The 23,739-nt window shown below is 43.4% G+C and overlaps 1 protein-coding gene and 1 long non-coding RNA gene across 7 annotated transcripts in view; one reads left to right on the top strand and one right to left on the bottom strand.

Annotated features, from left to right (window-relative positions):
* Nucleotides 1-7,036: 7,036 nt before the first annotated feature.
* LOC102416515 lies at nucleotides 7,037-13,141 on the bottom strand. 2 transcript variants are annotated; one of them, XR_326957.4, is made up of 4 exons: nucleotides 12,993-13,141; nucleotides 9,970-10,085; nucleotides 8,173-8,265; nucleotides 7,037-7,096 (listed from the first exon to the last, which is right to left on the bottom strand). It is a non-coding gene; the product is annotated as an uncharacterized LOC102416515 (long non-coding RNA). The 2 variants fall into 2 exon arrangements; XR_326956.4 differs by lacking the exon at nucleotides 7,037-7,096 and adding an exon at nucleotides 7,798-7,858.
* A 182-nt stretch (nucleotides 13,142-13,323) lies between these two features.
* The window catches only part of RALGAPB (Ral GTPase activating protein non-catalytic subunit beta), a 90,628-nt gene continuing 80,212 nt past the window's right edge, over nucleotides 13,324-23,739 (top strand). For 2 of the 5 annotated variants that reach the window (XM_006051749.4, XM_006051748.4), the window contains exon 1: nucleotides 13,324-13,533. The gene's annotated coding sequence lies outside the window, so the exon portion shown is untranslated. Of the gene's footprint in view, nucleotides 13,534-17,530; nucleotides 17,676-23,739 lie in introns of all 5 variants that reach the window. The other 3 variants (XM_006051752.4, XM_006051751.4, XM_025263479.3) reach the window with 2 other exon arrangements.

Genomic DNA, 23,739 nt, shown 5'->3' with positions numbered 1-23,739 from the left:
TCGCTCAATCGTGTCCGACTCTTTGTGACCCCATGGACTATAGCCTACCAGGCTCCTCCCTCCATGGGATTCTCCAGGCAAGAGTACTGGAGTGGGTTGCCATTTCCTTCTCCAGGGAATCTTCCCAACCCAGGGATTGAACCCGGGTCTCCTGCATTCCAGACAGACGCTTTACAAATTGAGCAGAGAACTAAGACAGGAAGCCTGAGGGCAAGTAGGGTGTGTGGCCTTCTGAATCTGGAGATGGGGAAGGCCTCCCCTAGGAGGTGTGGTTTGAGCAGAGTGAGTGGCTTTCACCTCTGGGTGTTCATGGCAACCTGTGCACCAGCTGTCACAGCATGGACTGGGGCTGGGAGGCATCTTTCCTCTGGGATTCAGGCCCAGGGAACTGCAGGACTAAGGCTAATTAGCAACATCTGCCATGTGCTGAGGGGTGGCGGCTGAATCAAGTTGGGGTTAGCTAGTCGGAGAAGGCAATGCCAATCCACTCCAGTACTCTTGCCTGGAAAATCCCATGGATGGAGGAGCCTGCTAGGCTGCAGTCCATGGGGTCACTAAGAGTCGGGCATGACTGAGCGACTTCACTTTCACTTTTCACTTTCATGCATTGGAGAAGGAAATGGCAACCTACTCCAGTGTTCTTGCCTGGAGAATCCCAGGGACAGAGGAGCCTAGTGGGCTGCTGTTGATGGGGTCGCACAGAGTCAGACACGACTGAAGCAACTTAGCAGCAGTCAGACCAGGCTGTGTGCATCTTGAGGGCAGGTTCTCCACTGTCAGCTCTGTGGCCCCTTCGCCCCACCCCCTATCCACAGCTCAGTAGACTCGGTGCTATCACGCAAGGATAGGCCTAACCTATGACCTGGTCAGAGAACTAAGATCCCATGTGCCATGCAGTGTAGCAAAAAAAAAAAAGGACACGTTTTTGACCATTCACTTGTTCACTTTCAAATTGATGCTCACCCCAACCCAGCCTCTTAGGTCTGCCCTAGGTTGAGGACCAAGAGTAGTGCTAACCAAGCCAGGCATGTTTTCCTTTTGAGCTGAGTGTGTCATGCGTGTGTGCTCCCTCTTTTGCAACCCTGTGGACTGTAGCCCACCAGGCTCCTCTGTCCGTGGGATTTTTCTAGGCAAGAATACTGGAGTAGGCAGCCGTTTCTTACTCCAGGGGATCTTCCCAACCCAGAGATCGAACCTGCGTCTCTTGTGTCTCCTGCATTGGTGGGTAGATTCTTCACCACTGCACCACCTGAGTGTGTCAAGAGCCTGAGTAATTGCTTGCAGGAACAAAAACAGGAAGAGATGGAGGATTTAAGTCCCTTTAACAGCAGAGTCTAAGACTTCCCTGGTGGTCTAGTGTTGTAAGAACCCACCTTGCAGTGCATGGGACTTGGGTTCAATCCCTGAGCTGGGAAGATTCCACATGCTGTAGAGCAACTAGGCCCATGTGGCCAACTATTGAGCCTATGTGCCCTGGAGCCCATGCCCTGCAACAAGAGAAACCACTGCCATGACGAGCCCTTGCACTGCGAAGTAGAGAAAGTCTGCATGCAGCAAGGAAGACCCAGCGCAGCCAAGAATAAAATAGAGCCTAGAGGTGCAGAGAGCTGAGCTCCTGTTGTAGGCAAGAGAGCCATTTCTGGAATTCTTACAGGGACAGGATGAGATTCCAATTTCCAAGCCACGTTCATGTTCCACAAGGGCCTGGCTCTGGAGTCAGAGCAGCACTCAGACTTGATAGGAAGCCTGAGGTTCAGCTTTCCCTGAATTTTAACAAGGTGTGATTGGTCATGTGACCAAAATTCCCATCTTCCTTTTCTTTCTAAGAGCCCTTACATTCACCAGCACTGTGCCGTTAAATGAGTCTCTGCTGATAGCAGCCTATAGTGTGTTACAAGCATAGTGGCTGACACAGGTGAGGAGCTCAATGTATATTTAATGAAGGATGAAGCCAGTGGTGGCCTGGACCACGGGTACAAGGAGTAGTTCACTGGGGCCCCTCTGTTTCTGTGACTACAACTGCCATGTCACCAGGATACCTAATTCCACCTACATGAGGAAGAAACCTAAGGAAATCATTAAGAGCCTGTTGAATTCTATTTTTTTTTTTTTTTGGCTGTGCCCTGCACCATTCGAGATCTTAGTTCCCTGACCAGGGATCAAACCTGTGATCCCTGCAATGGAAGCACAGTCTTAACCACTGGATCGCCAGGGAAGTCCCAAGAGCCTGTTGAACTCTGATGTTGTCCCTTAATTGTCGTGGGGCCTGGAGCACATTATTTTGCCTCCTTGAATATCAGTTTCTGGCTCTGTCGTTTGACCATTATAAGGACCTACCACAAATAGTAACGATGAAATAAGATGATGCGTGCTAAAGGCGTAACACAGTACCTACCTAACACTGAGTGCTCTGTACACATCAGCTGTTTTTGATGAGTATGTCTAGCTTTCTGATAGTTAAAAATGAATAACAAATATAAAATGTCATTATGATAGACTCATCTGTTAATGTGACACCATGAATACTTACTTCTGTGCAGATCTGCAGGCATCCCAGTGGGGCTGGTGTTAATCATCCCTACCATGGAATGAACTTTTATTAAATTCCATGTGCTGTACTAAGTGGGCCTGTGTATATAATTACTTCACTTAATCTTCACAACCACCCAGTGAGGTAGACTTAATTATCCTCCATTTTATAAATGAGGAAACCAAAGCTCAGAGAAATGAAGGGACCTGTCTCCCTTCCAATGAGCAGCCCAGCTGGTTTCCATCTCCTAGTGTATGAAATAGTGAAATATGTTGCAGGCTGATTTCATAAATAGCACAAGCATACGAGGTTGTCAGATGCTTGTTTGTGCTGGAAAACTGGAAATTAGGATATTTTACTATTCCCTCCATCTGTTTCAAATTATTGCCTATTATCCAGTCTTCCTAAAATATTCCGCATTCAAACCACCAGTCTTGAGGACTGAACTTGTGAACCTGACACATACAGAGACGATGGGCATGTTTCAGCCAATGCCAAAATACTGTGTGCATCTCATCAGGGTTGTGTCTGAAGCAGGATTCGTCCTGGGTCTTCCAAGCTTGAGGAAACCTTTGCAGGGTATGATTGAAGTGACCCAAGAACCAGGATTAGGGTCAAGAAGAGCCATAAGGGCCTTCCCTGGTGATCCAGTGGTTAAGAACCCACCTTCCAATACAGGAGAAGCAGGCTCTATCCCTGGTCGAAGGACTAAGATCCCACATACCTCGGAACAACTAAGCTCTGAGTGCTGCAGCCACTGAGGCTGGACATTGTGGATGTCTAGAGTCCCTGCACCACCATGCAGATCCCACATGATGCAATTAAAATCCTGCGTGCTGCAACTAAGACCCGGTGCAGCCAAATAAATAGTTTTTAAAAATACAACTAAAGTAAAGGTTATTTAAAAAAAAATAAAGAAGAGCCATGATCCTATCAGCAAGAAGCAGAGACATGACTTTGCCAACAAAGGTCTGTCTAGTCAAAGCTATGGTTTTTCTAGTAGTCATGTATGGATGTGAGAGTTGGACTATAAAGAAAGCTTAGCGACGCAGAATGGATGCTTTTGAACTGTGGTGTTGGAGAAGACTGTTGAGAGTCCCTTGGACTGCAAGGAGATCCAACCAGTCCATCCTAAAGGAAATCAGTCCTGAATATTCACTGGAAGGACTGATGCTGAAGCTGAAACTCCAATACTCTGACCACCTGATACAAAGAACTGACTCAATTTGAAAAGACCCTGATGCTGGGAAAGATTGAAGGTGGGAGGAGAAGGGGACGACAGAGGATGAGATGGCTGGATAGCATCACTGACTCAATGGACATGAGTTTGAGTAAACTTCGGGAGTTGGTGATGGACAGGGAGGTCTGGCATGCTGCAGTCCATGGGGTTGCAAAGAGTTGGACACAACTGAGCGACTGAACTGAATTAAACTGACCAGAGGCCCTCATGAAGCCACTAGTGGGAGTTATACATAGTAGAATCAAGCTAGGAGAATGGAGAGCTGGGAGAATGAAGGTTCATTTGTCCCTATAAGAAAGCTGAGAATCGGAATACAAGGATCAATAAGAAAGTTTCTGCCCTCAGGGCTTCCCTGGTGGCTCCGTGATAAAGAATCCATCTGCCAATGTAGGAGACACGGGTTCCATCCCTAATCCAGGAAGGCTCCACATGCCATGGAGCAACTAAGCCTGAGTGCCTCAACTGTTCAGCCTGTGCTCTAGAGCCCAAGAGCTGTAACTGCTGAAGCCCACGAGTGCCCTGGAGCCTGTGCTCTGCAAAAAGAGACACTATTGCAATAAGAAGCCCACATACCACAACTAGAGAGTAGCCCACAAAGCAACAAAGACTCAGTACACCCAAAAATAAATAAATAAAATTATATATATATAAGAAAGTGTCTGCCCTCCCAGGGATCATATACAGCTCTAAATTCTATTTCTAGGTATTTATGGAACAGTCACTGTGTGTGGGTCTGGCTCTAAGATGTGCACAGAAACCTTGAACAAAGCTGAGGAGGGGCTTCATGGAGTGTACGATCTAGAACATCACTGCCAAGAGAAACCCACACATGTAATTGACAATTTTCCAAAAATAAAATAAAATAAAAATTCCCTAGGCACTGCATTAAAGAAATAAAAAGCAGATGAAATAATTTTAGTGATAGATTTTATTTCATCCACTACATCAAAAAATACTGTCATTCCAACAATATAATCAAGGTTAAAAAATGACTGAGATGTTTTCTATTTTTTCCCAAACTCAGTCTTGGAAACCTGGTGTGCATGTTACGCTTCTAGCACCTCTGGATTATGCTTCTAGCACATGTGGCTGGTGACTACAGCACAGATCTGGATGATGAGCGGCTCAAGGCTATCGAAGAGTGTTGCAAACGTGCCTCCTTTACGGAAGACTGCTGCATCTTGTAGGGGCTTAAAAGAAGCTGCTCCAGCCTGGGTTCGCCATCCTCTGGTATCCCTCTTCCTTATCTAGTCAGAGTGGGGCCAGGTATATATCAGGTGTGCCTGATCGAATCCCTGAGGCATGTTCCCAAACTTTCCTGAGGCAGGATGCCAGGTTCTGTAGTGCTAGCCCAGCATAAGCCCCGCCTCCTAGAGTTAATCTCAGTGTGCCCAGAATGCATCATTCAGTCAGTTACCACTTGTTAATTGAGCACCTACTAACTGCCAGCCTCTGTGCTAAGTAAGCACTGGGAACACACACCAGTGAACATAGATAGCTGACAGCTCACAGTCCCACCATGATAAACAAGTAACCCACAAATGAAGAAACCATTAAAAACTAAGACGGACTTTCCTGGTGGTCCAGTGGCTGAGACTCCAAGCTCCCAATATAGGGGCCCAGGTTCAATCCCTGGTCCAGGGAACTAGACCCCACACTGCCACAACTAAAGATCCTGCATGCCACAACTAAGACCTGGCACAGCCAAATAAATAATTAAAAAAAAAAAAAAAGATCACTAACTTGGGAAACAATGAAAAAAAAGAACAAACTGTAAGAAATGCTATGGAGGGCAAATGACAGGTGCTGTGAGTCTAAACAAGGATACCTGATCTCTTAGGGGTCAGAGAAGTTTTCTTGGAGGAAGTAGAATTAACTGGGCAGAGGAGTGGTCTACGTGCAAAAGCAGTGTCAGGGATGCTGGGAGGTGCTCTAACATGGCCAGTGTGGAGGGTGAGCATCACAGAGGTTTAGTGCAGCAGCCTAGAGTGGATGGGAGAGCCCTGGCTTCAGAGTCACACAGACCTGGTGCAACTCAGCCAGAAACTTGGGTGACAAGTTTCAACCTGTCTGGGCCCCAGTTACCTCCTTTAGAAGGACATGCATGCTTGCTCAGTCGCTTCAGCTGTGTCCAACTCCCTGCGACCCCATGGACGGTAGCCCACCAGGCTCCTCTGTCCATGGGATTTTCCTGGCAAGAATACTGGCATGGGTTTCCAGGCCCTCCTCCAGGGGATCTTTCTGACCTAAGGATCAAACCCATGTCTCTTGTGTATCCTGAATTGCAGGCGATTCTTTACTGCTGAACCACAGGGGGAAGCCCTTAGGGGGATGTGGTGAAAATTAAAGAGTGATGTATGAAAACTCTTGGTATACCAGCTGCCCTGCCTCATTAAATTATTGACCCTTGTTATTATTTATTGAAGGGTCTTCTGCACTATATCAAGAAGATGGCCAAGTTTTGTGTTTGTTTCCTTGTCTTGGGGACTTTGACAGGAATACATCCTGGAGAAGGAAATAGCAACCCACTCCAGTATTCTTACCTGGAAAATTCCCTGGACAGAAGAGCCTGGCGGGATATAGCCCATGGAGTTGCAAAGAGTCAGACATGACTGACCATGTACACATGCATCGCAATGGGGACTTTGGAGTTGAAGGTTCTAAATTAGAAGTGTTTGGAGAAGTAGAGGCAGAGCTCCCCCCTTTAATTTTTTCCTGACTTTATTTTTACTAGAAAATTTGAATGATATGATTAATAGGCTTGACTTTTTAAAATGAACATTTTATTGGGTTGACCAAAAAGTTCATTCAGGTTTTTTCATAAAAATTATGGGAAATTTTTTCCCATAATTTCCCATTATGGGAAAACCTGAATGAACTTTTTGGTCAACCCAATGTTTTTGAGTAGTTTCAGATTTGCAGAGAAGTTTAAAACCTAGTACAGAGAGTTTCCATGTATCCTTTACTGAGGTGTTCCTAATAAGCACATGTCAAAATTAAGAACTTAATATTGGTATTAAATACCATTAACTGAATTCCAAGCTCAACTTGGTTATCCCCAGTTTTCCCCCTCATATCCATTTTCTGTTGCTGTTGTTCAGTCGCTCAGTCACGTCCACCTCTTCGCAAGCCCATGGACTGCAGCACACCAGGCGTCCCTGTCCTTTCACCGTCTCCTGGAGCTTGCTCAAACTCATGTTCATTGAATCAGTGATGCCGTCCAACCATCTCATCCTCTGTCGTCCCCTTCTCCTCCTGCCCTCAATCTTTCCCAGGATGAGGGTCTTTTCCACTAAGTCGCCTCTTCGCATCAGGTGGCCAAAGTACTAGGATCCAATCCAGAATACCACATTATATTTAGTCATTATTTTTCCCTTATTTTCCTTAACCTCTAATCTGAAAGAGTTTCTCAGTCTTTCCTTATTTTTCATGGCCTTGACTTTTTTTGAAAAGTGTTGGTAAAAGTATTTTGTAAGAATGTCTCTCAGTTTGGATTTTTCTGATGTTTTCTCATGATTAGACTGGAGTTGTGGGTTTTGGGAAAGAGTATCAGAGGTGAAATGCCACTCTCATCATGTCATATCAGAGAGTACATGACATCAACATGCTTTATCACCTTGATAACTTGGTTAAAGTGGTTGCTGCCAGACATCCCCACTATATTTCCCTATCCATACTCTAGTCTTTGGAATATAGGCTTAATTTTGATAGATAGTTTAAAAAACATATTTAGAAATCTATGCTCAACAATGAGAGAGTTTATCTCTTTCTCAAGCACATTTGGAATATTTACAACCATTGACTACGTTATCTGCTGCAAAGCAAGTCTCAGATACCAATGCATCAGAAGCACACAGATTACAATATGTGACTACAACATAAAGACACAAAAGCAAAACTTCAGGGCTTCCCTGGTGGCTGAGTGGTAAGGAGTTGTAAGGCTTACCAATGCAGGAGACATGGATTCCATCCTTGGTCTGGGAAGATTCCACATGCCGTGGAGTGGCTGAGCCCATGCACTACACAACTGCTGAGCCTATGCTCTAGAGCCCAGGAACCGCAACTACTGAGCCCACACATCCTAGAACCTGTGCTCCATAACAAGAGAAACCACCACAGTGAGAAGCCCGAGCACCACAGCTAGAGAAAAGGCCATGCAGCCACAAAAACCCAGCACAGCCAAAACAAATAAATAAGTAAAATTAAAGAACAATACCTTAAAAAAAAAAACCACGAAACTTTAGACAACGCTTAGACTTGAACCATAATGAAAATACTATATACAAAACTTGTGGAATGCAGCTAAATCAGTACGTAAGGAGAAGTTTAAAACTGCAAATGACTTCATTGAGAACTTCTCTCCAGTAAAGGGAACACGTGACTCAGCACACAGGAGACTTACCTGCACTGTGGACTGGAGTGTGGACAGGAGTTCAGAGGGTTTCTCCCCAGTGTTCTGGTCTTGGGCACTCCACCAGGACTTTAGCCTGGAGAACTGTGACAGAATCAGAACCACAGTAAAACACTGAGATTGGATAGCCTACCACGTCCGAAAAGTGGAGGTACAGAACAGATTCTTTTCAATTTTACAGAGAAAAGGGATGAGATGTGTTCCCTATTGTAGCTTTGTGAAGTAAGCTGGCCTTGTGGTTTCTGTCAGAGGTGTTAAGGGAAACCAGGGTTTATGTTATACTTGATTTAGATCCACTAAAGACATTGCTTTGTTGGGAGCAAGCAATTTATCATTTAAAAGAAGCTGTCCTTTCCAAATCCAAGACAGACAACTTCCCAGTAGTGAAAAAAGTCACACAAGAATACAGGTTTAACCTCTTTTTAAAATAAAAATTTCTGAGTAATGAAGTTTGCTCCGATGTCACAGGTGTTGCCAGTAAGTGCTACCTTTTTTCAGAATGTGCCGCCTCGTTATAAACATCAGACCACTTCTAATAGACCCTCTGTGAGCTCTGCTCTCACAGGTTTAGCTTGAGGCAAGTCACGACTGGGAAATACAAAGCTTCACGGAGACATCAGTGGGAAGAGTGCATTGGCATTGCAGAGCAACATCTCAGAAGTCTGCAGAGGAGACAGGCATGGCTGCTTTTGCCAAAGGGAGTGAGGTGACCATGTCAGGGGCCAGGTAGGCAAGAGACTGCAGAACACAGAGTTAAGGCCATCTACTGCCCTTCTCTTCACTGCTCTGGCTGCAGTAGGTCAGAGAGGCAGTGTGGTCTGAACAGAGCTGTGCAAGCCAATGCCTGGGCCCATGCTTGCAGCTCAAGCATCTGTGGGGACTGCTGGTAGCTCAGAATCTGAAACCCAGCCTGGTTTCAATGTGAGAATCATCAAAATCAGCATGTTAAAACCATTTTGGCAGCCCAATCTTTCACAAATTCATGAAAAAATTACTGCACCAGATACCAAGAGTGGGGTCCTTGCCAGGCTGCCCACTGGGAACCACAGCTGGCTATAAGGCTCATGACATGAGTCCTGGAGTATCTCAGGGCATCTTGTCAACCCACACATATGTGAGGGAATGGTGGGGGGTAAGACAGAGGGTCGAAGAGTTCTTCAAAGAGAAGAAATGGAGAATGAGACCCACAGGGGATGGATGTGGTCTGGACTGCTTAGTCCTGCTTGCATGACACTTTTGGCTCTGGTCAGTCCCAACCACTGGAGGGAGCCTTACAAAATTTCAAGTTAGAAATTTCTGGCTAACAGGCCCCTCATGGGGACTGGTCTAATTGGGGCACCTGACCAAGATGGTGTTATTGGCCTAAGAAAGGCACTTAGAAAATTTTGAGGAATACCATTCCAAAATGAAGTACTGCTTAAAGCACAGGATCTAGTACCTCTTGCTGTGCTAAATCGCTTCAGTCATGTCCAACTCTTTGTGACCCTATAAACTATAGACCTCCAGACTCCTCTGTCCATGGGGATTCTCCAGGCAAAAATACTGGAGTGGGTTGCCATGCCCTCCTCCAGGGAATCTTCCCAACCCAGGGATTGAACCCGTGTCTCCCATGGCTCTTGCATTGCAGGCACATTCTTTACCGCTGAGCCACCAGAGAAACCTGGGGACTTCTTACCCAGGTCTAATAATGGTTACTACCACTACCAATGGATATTATTCATTAAGACTTTAACAGTCCAGCAAGAAAGTGGGTTCAGTGCTGAGCCAATGAATTTTCCACCCACTCACCTATCCATCCAGTAAATGGTCACTGACCACCAACGCTGTGCCAGTATTGTGTTAGGTTCAGGAGAAATAAAGTGGGTCTTCTCAACCATTATCTACACCAAGCAAGTTCTGCTCAACTCAAAAAAGGAAAAAAGAAAAAATTGGCTACAGACAACATACTTCTCATACATCTGTTCAGTTAACAACTTTTCTCAATTATGGCTCTTGAAAACTGTCCCAGTTACTATGATTCCATACAATTTACCCTAAAACTTAGTGGTTTAAGACAATGACAATATTTATTTTGCTCATGAATCTGCTGTTTGGGCTGAGGTTATCGTCTTTGTTCTGCTTGGTTTTAGGTGGGCTGGCTTGAAGCCTGGGGACTGGAATCATCTGAAGGCTTCCTCATTCACATGTCTGGCCACTGATCTTGTCAGCTGAAACATTCTCAAGTTGTCAGCTGAAACATCTCCATATGCTCTCTTCCTGTGGTCTGAGCTTCCTCCCAGTATGGTGACTGGGTTCTGGGGGTGAGCATTGCAAAAGAGGGTAAGCCAGGTGGAAGCTGTATCCTTTTTATGACCTAGCCCCAGAAGTCACAAAGCATTGCTGCTGCTGCTGCTGCAAGTCGCTTCAGTCGTGTCCGACTGTGCGACCCCACAGACGGCAGCCCATCAGGCTCCTCTGTCCCTGGGATTCTCCAGGCAAGAACACTGGCGTGGGTTGCCATTTCCTCCTCCAATGCATGAAAGTGAAAAGTGAAAGTGAAGTTGCTCAGTCATGCCCGACTCTTAGCGACCCCATGGACTGCAGCCTAGCAGGCTCCTCCATCCATGGGATTTTCCAGGCAAGAGTACTGGAGTGGGATGCCATTGCCTTCTCCACACAAAGCATTACTTCTGCCCTATTGGCCAGAACAGTCACAGCTGCCAACCAGACTCAAGGGGAGGGAGTATGGATCCCATCTCTCAGTGGGAAAATGTTGGTTACATTGTAAGAAGTACTGGGGGATAGACAATGTATATTGGTGTCATCAATTTAGGAAAAAAGTCTGCCAGGAAAGTTGATGTAACTGTTCCATTTCAGTTTCAGACAATAATTTCCCACTTTATTCTACTTTTATAGTTAGAATTTACGATGGAGAAGCAATCTGTTTTGGAGAATCCAAATTTTTTCCTATATAGCATTTCACGTCTCTTCACTCTATTGTGTATGCATACTTTTCCCCGTTTCAGTGTTCTGATATTTAGTCTTCATTTTCCCTCAAGGTGCTTTGTGTGTGTTATAATTTTATTTTTATGTTGGTTTAAGAGAAACCCTCAAAGTTTTTTTTAGAAACTGATAATGAAAAGGTGCAGAAATATCACCTTTAAAGAATGACTCACGTGCATCTTTCCTCCACCTCCCCTGCCCCCACCTAATACTAAATCGTATCTTCTTGGTCAATGTATTAGTCCTTATACCTTATATTTTATGTAGAAGTCATATTCTTAAGATTATTTATTGCTTATGATTTTTGTTTGCATTGTTTCATTGCTATATTTTTTGTTTAAAATATTTAGGTGTCTCAAGTTGGAATTAAACATATTTTTTCCCATCAAAATTAATGGAAATATAATGTTTTTCATTTATCAGCTTTTCACTTAGAGGCAGAATTTGCAGGAATGAATTAAAGTCACCAGGTAGGAGACAGATTATTTTTCATCATCTCCCTAAAAGCTCTGACAGGTTCCCAGTCCTCTGTGTCTGTCATTTTCCCAGTTTCTATCATCCATTGCTCTTCTAATTTGTCACCTCCATTATTAGCCCCTTACCTGTCTGTTATATTACAGGAGTTCCATATTTCTTATGTTAGGAATGAGTCTGATTGAAAGTAACAGATAACTAAAAAAAATTGTGATCTAAAGAAGAATCTCCCCCTGCCCCCCATTTATTCCCCCATAAAACAGGAAGGCAGTCCAGGGTTTGTGCAGCTGCTTGAGTATGTCCTAAACCAGGCTTCTTTTGTTCTTCTGTTTCACATTCCCTAGCACAATCCTCCTCGCGGTGCCAAGATGACCGCTGTACCTCCAGGTGTTGTGCCTCAGTTTCAAGCATGAATTAGGGGAAGGGTGAAGCTCACAAACTTCTCCAAAGAGTTCCTTTTTATTCTGAAAAGGAAGTTCTCCCTTGAGACTTCTACCTATATCTTATTGGCCAGAACTTTGTCTTACTGCCACTCCCAACTGCAAAGGAAGTTGGGAAGTGTGTGCTTTGCTTTCCAGCCTCTGTAGTTTAGAAAAGCAAGTTTAAGTGGTTGGAATAAATATTGAGAGCCTCTCATAACATTTGCCACACGGTATTTAATGGAAATGTATAGCTATGATCCACAAAGTGACCTAGATTTAGCTCTCTTCTAGCTACTTTCATGTGTGTACAAAATCTTAAACACTCTTCTCTTTTCTTTCCATGAGGATACCAATTCCTTTGTCACTCTTTGCTCCATGGTCTCTTCTGAAGGTAAGGAGGAGGAGTTAGCATCTTCTATGCTCCATTCTGCTCTTTGCAGATAGTGAGTGCAGCGCTATTACCCTGATCCCTTCCTCTCTGAATATCAAGGACAATCTCAAGGCCAGGTTCTCCCTCCTCTTCTCTCTCAGCCCAAGTTTCCTCTTCTACACCCCCAAGGCACTTGAGCTGTATCTCTCTAATGGCATTTATCATTTTCTTCATTGAAGCTGAAACCAAACGATTGGAAGTGCTACTGTTTACGAAACGTGTGGTGCATTGTAAGTGCTCAAACTGGTATCTCTTGCTATTATTACTAAAGTTAATAACGTCTTATTGCCTTTATCAGACTCAGATCCTTAATGACAGGCTCTGAAGTTGATGTCTGATTCATCTTGGTAACTCACATCTGGCCTGGAATTGTGCATTGCTCATAATGCTATAAGGGGGCGGGGGGTAAAGGCCACATTTCAAAAGAAGGGTGCTGTAATGGTGGGACGTGAGAAATTCCTGGAACCTGAGTAGGAGCTAGAAATTTGCAGAGAAGACCTTACTTCGTTCGCATCAAAAACAGGCAGAGTTCCGACTGATTCGTACGGACGCAGGTGGACCGCCTCCACGCCTGTATAGCGATGAGATACGAGTATCCGTCACTCCACTCCTGCGCTTCTTGATCCGGAAAAGAAGGAGGGACTATGTCCCGCGCGCGGCGATCTGGGATAGCTGCGCACGCGCAGCTTCCGGCTCCGTGTCTTGGGAATTATTTGACGCCGCCGTCTGGGACCTGCACAAGTCTCTGATCAGGCGCGCTGCGCACGCGCGGTGGCCCAGTCGGCTCGGGGAGTTATTTGACGCTGCCGCCCCTGGCAGTCGGAAGTTGCCTGAGCAGATCCCAGCCGGCCGGCCCGACTGGCCTTCGTCGTCCCCGGGCGCCGTGGGAGAGTCGCTGACTGGTGGACAGAACCCCCGCCTGAGGACAGCCGGCCAGGGCAGCGAAAGCGCCGGTCCTATGGCGCGGGTGGCGTGAGGCGGAAGGCCGAGTGCGGCCGGCGGCGGCGCCCACCCCAGCGATGCGGGCCCCGCCCGTCGCCTCAGGTAACCGGGCGGGCCTCCAGGTCTCGGCCAGACCCTCCCCTCTTCTCCCCTCAGGCTGGTCCAAGGATGGCTAAGCCTTGTTTCTCGGCCCCGGAGGCTCTAAGGGCCCGGCCTTCGGAAGCGCATCTCATTTTGCGGGCGGGGTGGGGGGGGGACCCACGGGGTCCGGGGGAGCTTGTCCCTGGAGTCGGTGGCCTCTGTCGGATCTGCTCAAACCCGGGGTGGTCCTTGAGAGCTGCCCTGGCCGGGAGAAGCTCTTTCCTGGCAGCCTGGGGGAGGGGGCGGGTCTGGAGCGGAGCTAGACAACTCCGGCGAAGAATCTGGTCCAGCAGCAAGGTTGGTCGAGTGGCTGCCGCCCTGTGGGAACGATGCTGCCCATTGCACGGTGACTCTCGAGGAGGAAGAGTTAATAATGAAGATGAACAACTAGCCCTTGTTTAGCGCTTACTATACGCCGGGCGTTATGCCAGGCCATTACGTTCACCCTATCCAACTTCACAACAACCCGGTAAGGGAGGATTATTATCCCCATCTTCCTGATGAGGCAATTGAGGCCCTTAATGGTTAGGTGACGTCTATGCCCAAGGTCACAGAGCTGGTAAATTTGACTCCAGATCCAAGTTCTTAACTATTAGGTCAGTGGCTCTCCAACTTCGCTGCACGTAAAAATGACCTGGAACATCTTTTAAAGATTTCTGATGCACAGGTAACAGAGTCAGGCCAATTAAATCAGGGTGTCTGGGAGGGGAGCTGGGGGGCGGGGGGCGGGGACGACGCCAGACAGTATTTCTTAAAGATCCCCGCCATGAATTCAGTGTGCAGCAAAGTTTGGGAACTGCTAGATAATTTTGCATCTCAAGAAAACGTTTCAGTGTTTCTCCAGTGTAGGAGAACCTTATGGGACTTTTTTTTTTTTTTTAACTCTGGTTCCACCCGCAGATAATCTTTTCATTAGGCTCACTGCACCTTGTGAAAGCCTACTGGGGGTGGGAAGTAACTTTCTGTGCAGGATTTCCGAGTCAGCTGGACCTTGTAAAGTGTGTGCATCTCATGCGAAACTGTTACCTTGCAATTTTCCTAGATCGCAGGGTCTTGTTTGCATATGTTGTTCTTTGCCTAGACTGTCCTCTTGGGTTTCTCCCTGTGCCACCCAAACACACACACTTCTGCTCTTTCTTACACACGTGCACAGAGTATTTTCTTCCTATCTTTGGCTGCATAACTCCCAGAGTTTTTAACGTTCAGGATGCCTCTCTGTGACCCTTCCCTCCCAACCCCTCACTCCCAACAACCTTGGGTCTTTCCTATCCGCTCCTTAGCATGATCCTAATGAAATTTACCAATGATCTTTCTGTGCCATATTTCTCTTTCTTCTGCTAAGATTATGAGCGACTTGAACCATCTTTTCTCATCTCTGTATTCCGCCCAGTGCTTTGACATACAGACTCAACAAAGGTTTTACTGAATGGAATGTTTGAGTCCCTTTTATGCCACATATTGCATGCGGCAAACAGATCCTTCTCTATTTCCATTTTTGCAAAAGGTGTTTGGTAGTTCTTAGTCTACAGAGGTTTGCTCTTTTTTGCTTGAAAATACTCTAGTTAGGTTAATTAGTGTCCCCAAGTTGAATAAACACGTTGCATTCTTAGCACTTGAATTACACTAAGTTGCACACTTAGCACTTAGTGACACACTCAAAAGGACTATGTGCAGTCGACATTGGTTGATTTTTAATATCTAGTTTTATCACAAGCAGATACAATCAGTTCTGTAGTGGAAACCTTTTTATTGCTCTTAGACCTTTGTCTGTGTTCCCCGCTGAACACTATGCTGTCCAAAGTAGTGTTTAGTTATCATCCACTCAGTGTAATTGGGCTTCCTTGGTGGCTCAGAGGGTAAAGAGTCTGCCTGCAATGCAGGAGACCGGGGTTCGATCCCTGGGTTGAGAAGATCCCCTGGAGAAGGAAATGGCTACCCACTCCAATATTCTTGCCTGGGAAATCCCATGGATAGAGGAGTCTGGCAGGCTACATCCCATGGGTTCACAGAGTTGGGCACCACTGAGCAACTTAATACTTTAAAATGTTACTACCTTGTTGGCACTTGGTAAATACTAATAGATGGAAGTGCCATTGGTAGTTCATCCTATTACTGGGAGGGAGAATTTAAGAAATACTTAACAAAGATTAAAACCTTGATGTCAGAAGAATTGATAAAGTTAGTATATATTTATTACAGAATGCCTGAACTGCTATTGTCCAACATATTTACAAATTATAAAGGAAGGCAGGCTGGTAATTCAGATTATATTTGTACTTGGCTAGTCTTAAAACCATGTAAGGTTTATAAAAGTGAGTATGTGTGTGAAGGTCATTATGAAGAGGTTTTTTGACAGTAAAGATTTTTTTATGGCAGTTAAATATGGTGAAGTATATGGACTGAATAAAAAGCACATTTCATGGAATGACACTCTTTACATTATACAGATTATTATAGAAAGATTTTCTTGGTTCAGTTTTGTATTGTTTGCTCAAATTTTAGGCTAAGGCTAATGTAGAAACTGATGTAATAATTTATGTTAAATTCAGATACTCAAGAAACTTGCCCTGTTTTTCTGATCAGATATGGCAGAGTATCCCATTCTGGCCTTAGCACATGGAAGAAACTCAATCTTTAAGCCTCAGGTTTAAGTCTCTAGTTGATCCCCAAGAAAAGGTGAAAAACTACACAGACTCAGTTAAAGACCAAAGGTGACTAATCATGAGAGCCTGAGAACTCGAAATGATTCTTTTAAATATGAGATACCCATCGGTGTTAGTAGATGTGTTGCCTGACATCTGTAAAGACCTTTCAGATAGGTCTGTTTCAGATAGAATACATTATTTTCTTTGGTGCAAGCTGACTAAAAGTTTTAGATATATTAAGGTACATGGAGTTTAAGTCTAAGTTTTTATAGATGAAGAAAGTAGGTAACTTGCTCAGGACTACATGGTTGGCTGTAGCACATCCAAGATTAGAATGCAGGTCTTCTTGCTCTGGATACAGTATCCCCTTCCACCCTCACACCTCTCATATGAGAGGATGTCTTGTTTCTTGTGTGTGTGTGTGTGTGTGTGTGTGTGTGTTGGGGATGGGGGAAGTGGACAGAGTAGTGTGCTATGTTTGAGATACTAAGTTAGATGAATAGTGAGTGCTTTTCATCGTATGACATGTACTTTGCTGTATAAACTGGGGATGTTACGATAAATAAGACACAGCTCCTTTCCTTCAGGAATCTATAGCCTAATAAGGGTTGTAATAAAAGGGTAGTATCTAAGGCAGCTTTGCCAAATAGAAATTTCTGGAACTGTTCTATATCTGCACTGTCCAATATGGTAGCCATTAGCCACATGTAATATGTGAAATGTAACTAGTGTAACTGAACTGAATTTGTAATTTAATTCAAATTTAAGTAACATGTAGTTATGGTTACTGTATTAGAGCAAGTGTGAGGCATAAAAGATGAGCATGAGCACTGTGCAGGCAGAGTATTCTTTTGGAAGTGGGGTAGGCTAGCGAAAACTACCTGTTTTCACTTTTCGGAAGGAATGCAGGCAGAACTTGTCTCTCTTTCTTGTAATTCAGGCATTTTATAGGATCCCTAACAGTTAGAATCTGGTGCACAGGTGAATGCATTCCTTTTTGGCTAAGGTTGATTGATATTTGCCATTACAACAGAAATATGAAATATGTTCTTTTTGTCTTTGTTAGTTATAAAAGTTCTATGCGTGACCTTGAACACATGTATGTGCCTTAAGATCCAGCATTTATTTACTCAGTTCATTTATCCAGTGTTTTGGCACCCTATACCCTGTTTTTCCTTAGAGAAACAAAGCATGCCTGATAGTGTCTATCTTGGATTTGTACTACTCAGAGTATGTTGACTTACATTGCTTTGTTTGATCCTTCTCCCGAGTCACTGTAGCTAGGTACTGCAGGTATTCTCCCTGTTTTACAGGTGAGGAAACTATGACAAAGAAATGCCAAGTGACTTGTCCAAGGTCATATGGTGAGGTGCAGAGTCTGAACAAAAGAAGGAGCATTGGACTTCGCGGCAAGAGGTGGAATTTCTTATCCCAGCTCACCTGTTGCTTGATGTGACCGTGAGCAAGTTGTAGTGGCTAGTGACATCTGTCTTCCTTAACTTCCTAGGCTTGTTATGGAACTAAAGTGAAGTAACGTGAGAACTTTTTGAAAATGGTCAATTGTATCCAGCTGCATTGTTATCCAGCAGGATCTATAGCAGTTTTTTTGTTGTAGGATGTTCCCTTCATAAATCATCACCTCAGTTGTTACGTTGAATGCTACTGTATCATGGATTTATTCATCGTGGGTTTCTCTTCTTTACTATGAAACTTTTTCTTGGGCAGCCATTGTGTCGTATTCATATTTGCCTCCCTACATGTTAGGACAATATCTGACACATAGCAGGTGTTTAATAAATGTTTGTTCAATGAAATAACGGATGTATGAATTTATTTTACAAAGTTATGAAAAATTGTTTTCTGTAATTAGATTTGAAGCTCCTTAGGAACAAGAATGATGCTTATTCATTATGATATTCCCCATGCTTGGTGTATAGAAGGCATGTAATAAATATTGGCTGAGTCAATTGATGTAATTAATGCCAGACTGTGGTCTTAGTGTGTCTACCACTGTATTGATCATTTTGGTAATTTGTCAATTAGACCAGACCTTCATGTTATTCTGTGGTAGTACTTAGAAGCCATAAGCTGTTACCTAGCACACAATGACCTGACATTAGAAACATCCAGAGAGTACCTAGAAAGTGGAAGTGTGTGGAGTTGGGAAGGATATTAAGTGATCTTCAGGGGACACTGTCATTTTTGCCTTCCTCCTGTCTGGTAAAAAATCCACCTGCAATGCAGGAGACCCTGGTTCGATTCCTTGGTTGGGAAGATCCACTGGAGAAGGGATAGGCTGCCCACTCCAGTGTTCTTGGGCTTCCCTTGTTCTTCAGCTGGTAAAGAATCTGCCTGCAATGCGGGAGACTTGGGTTTGATCCCTGGGTTGGAAGGATCCCCTCGAGAAGGAAACAGCTACCCACTCCAGTATTCTGGCCTGGAGAATTCCGTGGACTGTATAGTCCATGGGGTCGCAAAGAGTCGGACACGACTGAGTGACTTTCACTTTCAATTCAATATCACATTTACTTCTAGAGTGTTGAAAGTGGAGACTTCCCTGTTAGCAGCTCAAATTGATAGCCAACAGCCCTGATAGCTGGGAAGGAGACTCATAAGATCCTTAACACAGCAGTCAAAGCTCTCAACCATCTGACTTCAGTTATGTCTTCCTATTTCACCACAGTGCCCAACCCTCCCGGCCATGTTCCCATCCTTCCTGCCCTTCCCTTCCTCAGTGTATCAGACACACTGGAGTCTGCTTTTCTGCTGTCCCCTCAGCCTGTGTTGGATACTTCCATCAAATTTCCTTAATAGGAATTCAGTTTCTGTTGTGTTATTCCTGTGATAAAGTTAAACTTTTTCTCATCTCTGCCCCCAGTTTTTACTACATTAATTTCAGATCTCCAGTCCTAGTATTCATAGTCTTTCATAATTATTATCATTATAATTATAATAATGATATTCCATAAGTTCAAGATAAGTCACTCCTTATCTTGAAACCCTACTGCCTTCTGTATGTAGCTTGCTTTTCTGCCACTCTAGGTTTTTAGTTTCTGATGCTGTTTTTTGCTACTTGAAGCAAGTGTCCTTCCTCTTATATACTAGCTGCTCCTTGTATTCTCTTATCCACTCAATTTTCTTATCTCTGTAAAAATTTATAATTTTGCTTCAGTACCCAATTCATATGCCCTATATACTATAGTCTTCCCTGATTGTATCCTTTTGTTTTCCAGCTCAGCCTTTCTTTCATCCAAAAGTCTTTTGTCCTCTAAACTTAGATAATATCTTGCCTATAGCTTTTCTTTTTTTTAAAAAAAGGTGTTCAGAACTTGAATTTTTTAACTTATGTTCATTATTTATGTATTTTTCAACCTCAATTAGACTATAAACTTACTGAAATAGTAACCAAGTCCTAGTAATCTGTTTCCTTCCTGATCTACTGCATTGTACATAATAGATGGTTCAGTTCAGTTCAGTTCAGTTCAGTCGCTCAATCGTGTCCGACTCTTTGCGACCCCATGAATCGCAGCTCGCCAGGCCTCCCTGTCTATCACCATCTCCCGGAGTTCACTCAGGCTCATGTCCATTGAGTCGGTGATACCATCCAGCCATGTCATCCTCTGTTGTCCCCTTCTCCTCCTGCCCCCAATCCCTCCCAGCATCAGAGTCTTTTCCAATGAGTCAACTCTTCGCATGAGGTGGCCAAAGTATTGGAGTTTCAGCTTTACATCAGTCCTTCCAAAGAACACCCAGGACTGATCTCCTTTAGAATGGACTGGAATAGATGGTTAATAACTGTCTATTGAAAACATCAACTTGATGCCAGTGTCTGAATATTTATGTGTATGGTGAAGTCTACCCATATATACTTAGCAATTCTTTGACATGTTGTTGTTCAGTCACCAAGTCATATCTGACTCTGCCACCCCATGGACTGCAGCACACCAGGCCTCTCTGTCCCTCACCATCTCACTGAGTTTGCCCAAGTTCATGTCCATTGAATTGGTGATGCCATCCAACCATCTCATCCTCTGTCGCCCTCTTCTGCCTTCAATCTTTCCCAGCATCAGGGTCTTTTCCAGTGAGTCAGTTCTTTGCATCAGGTGGCCAAAAGATTGGAGCTTCAGCTTCAGCATCAATCCTTCCAATAAGTATTCAGAATTGATTTCCTTTAGGATTGACTGGTTTGATCGCCTTGCTGTCCAAGGGACTTTCAAGAGTCTTCTCCAGCACCACTGTTTGAAAGCATCAATTCTTCGATGCTCTGCCTTTATGACATGAAGAGCTATTAATTAGGGGCTTCCTAGGTTTGGCACTAGTGGTAAAGAACCCACCTGCCAATGCAGGAGATGCAAGAGACCATGGGTTTGATCCATGGGTGAGGAAGATCCCCTGGAGGAGGGCATGGCAACCCACTCCAGTTTTCTTGCCTGGGAAATCCCATGGACAGAGGAGCCTCGTGGACTGCAGTTCATAGGGTCACAAAGAGTTAGACATGACTGAAGTGACTTAGCACACATTCATGCTATTAATAAGAACTTATATCAAACTGTACAGCAGTTCTACTACGTAGCTAAAACTACTCATATTTTTTCTGTGATCCTTCTAATTTTCAGTCATGAATGTTTTTCTAGTTGTAATCATGATATATACATCCCCCCATACATGTTCCAAACATCTTACATGTCTTGATTCTCTAATCACAACTCTAAAGGGAGCCGTTATCCTGCTGATATTCTCATTTTACAGATGAAGGTGCTCAGATGCAGAGGTAGAGTAACTCTTGTAAGATCTCTTAGCTTGCAGGTGGTGGAGCTGGGTTTGAATATAAGAAGCTTAGCTCCAGAGTCCTGGCTTTTAACCAGTCTCCTATTTGTTTTTATGCTTCTTATCTCTATGTTTAATGGCTACATTATAGTATATAGAGTTAATCTGCCCTAATTATGAAGGTATTCCATTATTGATGGACAGTTAAATTATGCTCACTTACCCATCTTAGGTGCAATACAACAGTGAATGTCTAGTGCATTTCTCTATTGAATTGGTTCATGAGGATAAATTAAGCAATATTAATATAACTGCATCAAAGCACCTGATATTACTATGTCTCCTACTATGTATTGGCAAAACATTCATGCTGTTCTTGGGTGAATGGTTAGAAAATTGGCATCAGCCTGAGGTGCCTTACAAATGTGTGTCCATTTAGTGACAGGATAGAACTAGAAACGGTTCCATGGTAAATGGACTAGGCAGTCAAGGCCCAACAGGATTTTTGACTCCTGAGAGGTTGATGCTGATGTGAACATCCCTGTCCAGGAGGCCCCAGACTATGGAGCACTTCTGGTTCCTAAAACTGTTGATGTTCTCTGAGATCTCTGGGTTTGGTATTTGGACAGCCTGAGCTGTCCAGCAAGAGGGGGTTCTTCTTTGTGCGTTTGAGAGTAGGCTGACCACTGACAAAACTGAGCCCAGCAGGACTTACCCTGCCAAATCTGCCACGTTACACTCGACCCTCAGCTTTTTTCCTCCCCTAACAGCAGCAAACATGAAACAAAATGATGTTATAGGACCTCCACAGATAGATTATAACCCCAGACCCTGGGGCAGAGATGGGTTAGGGTAACTTCCAGGGCGGCAATGGCTCATTCATAATGTACGCCTCCCTACCTTCCTTCCACAAGAATCATGCTAATTTGGTTATCAAAACTAGCATATGCTTTTATCTTTGATCAGTCATAAATTGACCCACGAGTTCTTTTTAGCTTGCATCCTGTTTTGTTTTTTAAACTTTAGTTAGCTGAAAACATTTGAAGAGTAGACTTTACAGAGAAGTTCAAATTTTCTCTGTGTCTCCTGAAAAATTGGGTCTGCATTCTTTAAGGGTAATAGTTGGTTAAGGCTGAGTAGTGACTGTGCCATTAAAGAGAGCTTTAATTCTCTAGTTTGCCACAATGCCCACCCTACCTGCTTCACAATTTACTGTGTTTAGTTTCCTAGACTGGAGGTTTTCGTCCTTCCCAGGTCTAATATTTGGTAATGACTGCTTCACTGTGTTGAAATTAACACATAATATATAACCTAACAACACAGAAATTTTAAAAAATATGTGAAACTAACAATAATAAATTAAAACCATGAATTACTATCCTTCCGATAAAATTGGTATTTTGGTAAGAATGTTCAGGTCCAGCTATACTAGACATATAAAGTGGTCAGATGCTTGTGTCTGCTTATAAATTGAGAAGTAAGACAGTAATATGCACTTCATATTTGACATTTTGAAATAAGGGCTAAGTACATACGAAATTCTTGTGATTGTGTTACTGAAAGCAGTGTGTGGTATTAGCAACTCAGATACCACCAATGCTGTGGCCTTTGGTGATGTGATTGTTCTGAAATGGTGAACAGTTCTTGGTACAGTAAGGTTCTGAACATGAAAAACTTGAATTTTTCCTCAGTTTGCAGGGTTAATTGCGTTACTGGAAAATCTGATGTATATTAAAACACCACAAAATATTTTGTATATATGAGTAAAAGTTAGATTTTTAGGCTTAAACAATTAAAAACACAATGATTTTCTGGCAGACATTAGAAAGTCAGGTAAAATGTAGCATAATTGTAACCTAATTATTCATTGTGCAGGACTGTCTTCTGTATTATAAGAAGATCTGCCCATAAATAACCTGGATCTGTCCGTGAATAACCGGTAGCATGCCCTGATCATAATGTTAACCAGAAGTGCACTTGATGTTTCCTAGGTGTCCTCCGGGGTGGGGGCCAGTCCTTTTTTTAATTGAAAATCTTTCCCTTAAACTCTTGAAATGTGTCCCATTGGCCTTACCTCCTAAATCAGAGTGTGGTTTTATCACACATTTTGCTAGTTTAATAGGTACAAAAGGATACCTTTAGTTGCTTTACTTTTTGATATTCTTATTTGTTTCCAATGTTTATTTTCTCTTCATTGTTTTATTTAACTTGCCTGTGCAGTTGGCCCTCTGTTGGTGGTCCTGAATCTGCAGCTTCAGCCAACCATGAATTCAAAATATTTAGGAAAAAAATTTTCATAAAGTTCCAGAAAGAAAAACTTGAATTTACCATGTGCAGGCAGCTTTTTATATGGCATTTCTCTTGTATTTACAACTATTTACATAGCATTTTCACCGTATGAGGTATTTATTATAAATAATCTGGAGATTTAAAGTATATGGGAGGATGTGCATAGATTACATGTAATTACTTTATGTAAGAGACCTGGTCATTTGTGATTTTAATATTGTCGGAGGGTCCTCGAACCAGTACCCCATGAATACCAAGGGACAGTTGTAATTACAATGTATATCTTTGTCTTAATATTTTTGTCTTTTATGCATTTTATTGAAAGTTAGCATCTATATTTTTCTATTGATATTACATGCATTTAAATATTTTAATTCAACCTTTTCATTGTATCTTTTCTATTCCTGTCTACCTTACATGTTTCTTGAAATGTGATAAGCATTTTTAAGCATTTATTTCATTTTCT

This window comes from Bubalus bubalis, chromosome 14, assembly GCF_019923935.1.
Source record: "Bubalus bubalis isolate 160015118507 breed Murrah chromosome 14, NDDB_SH_1, whole genome shotgun sequence".
Taxonomy (NCBI): Eukaryota; Metazoa; Chordata; class Mammalia; order Artiodactyla; family Bovidae; genus Bubalus; species Bubalus bubalis.
This window is presented reverse-complemented; position numbering and strand designations above follow the sequence as displayed.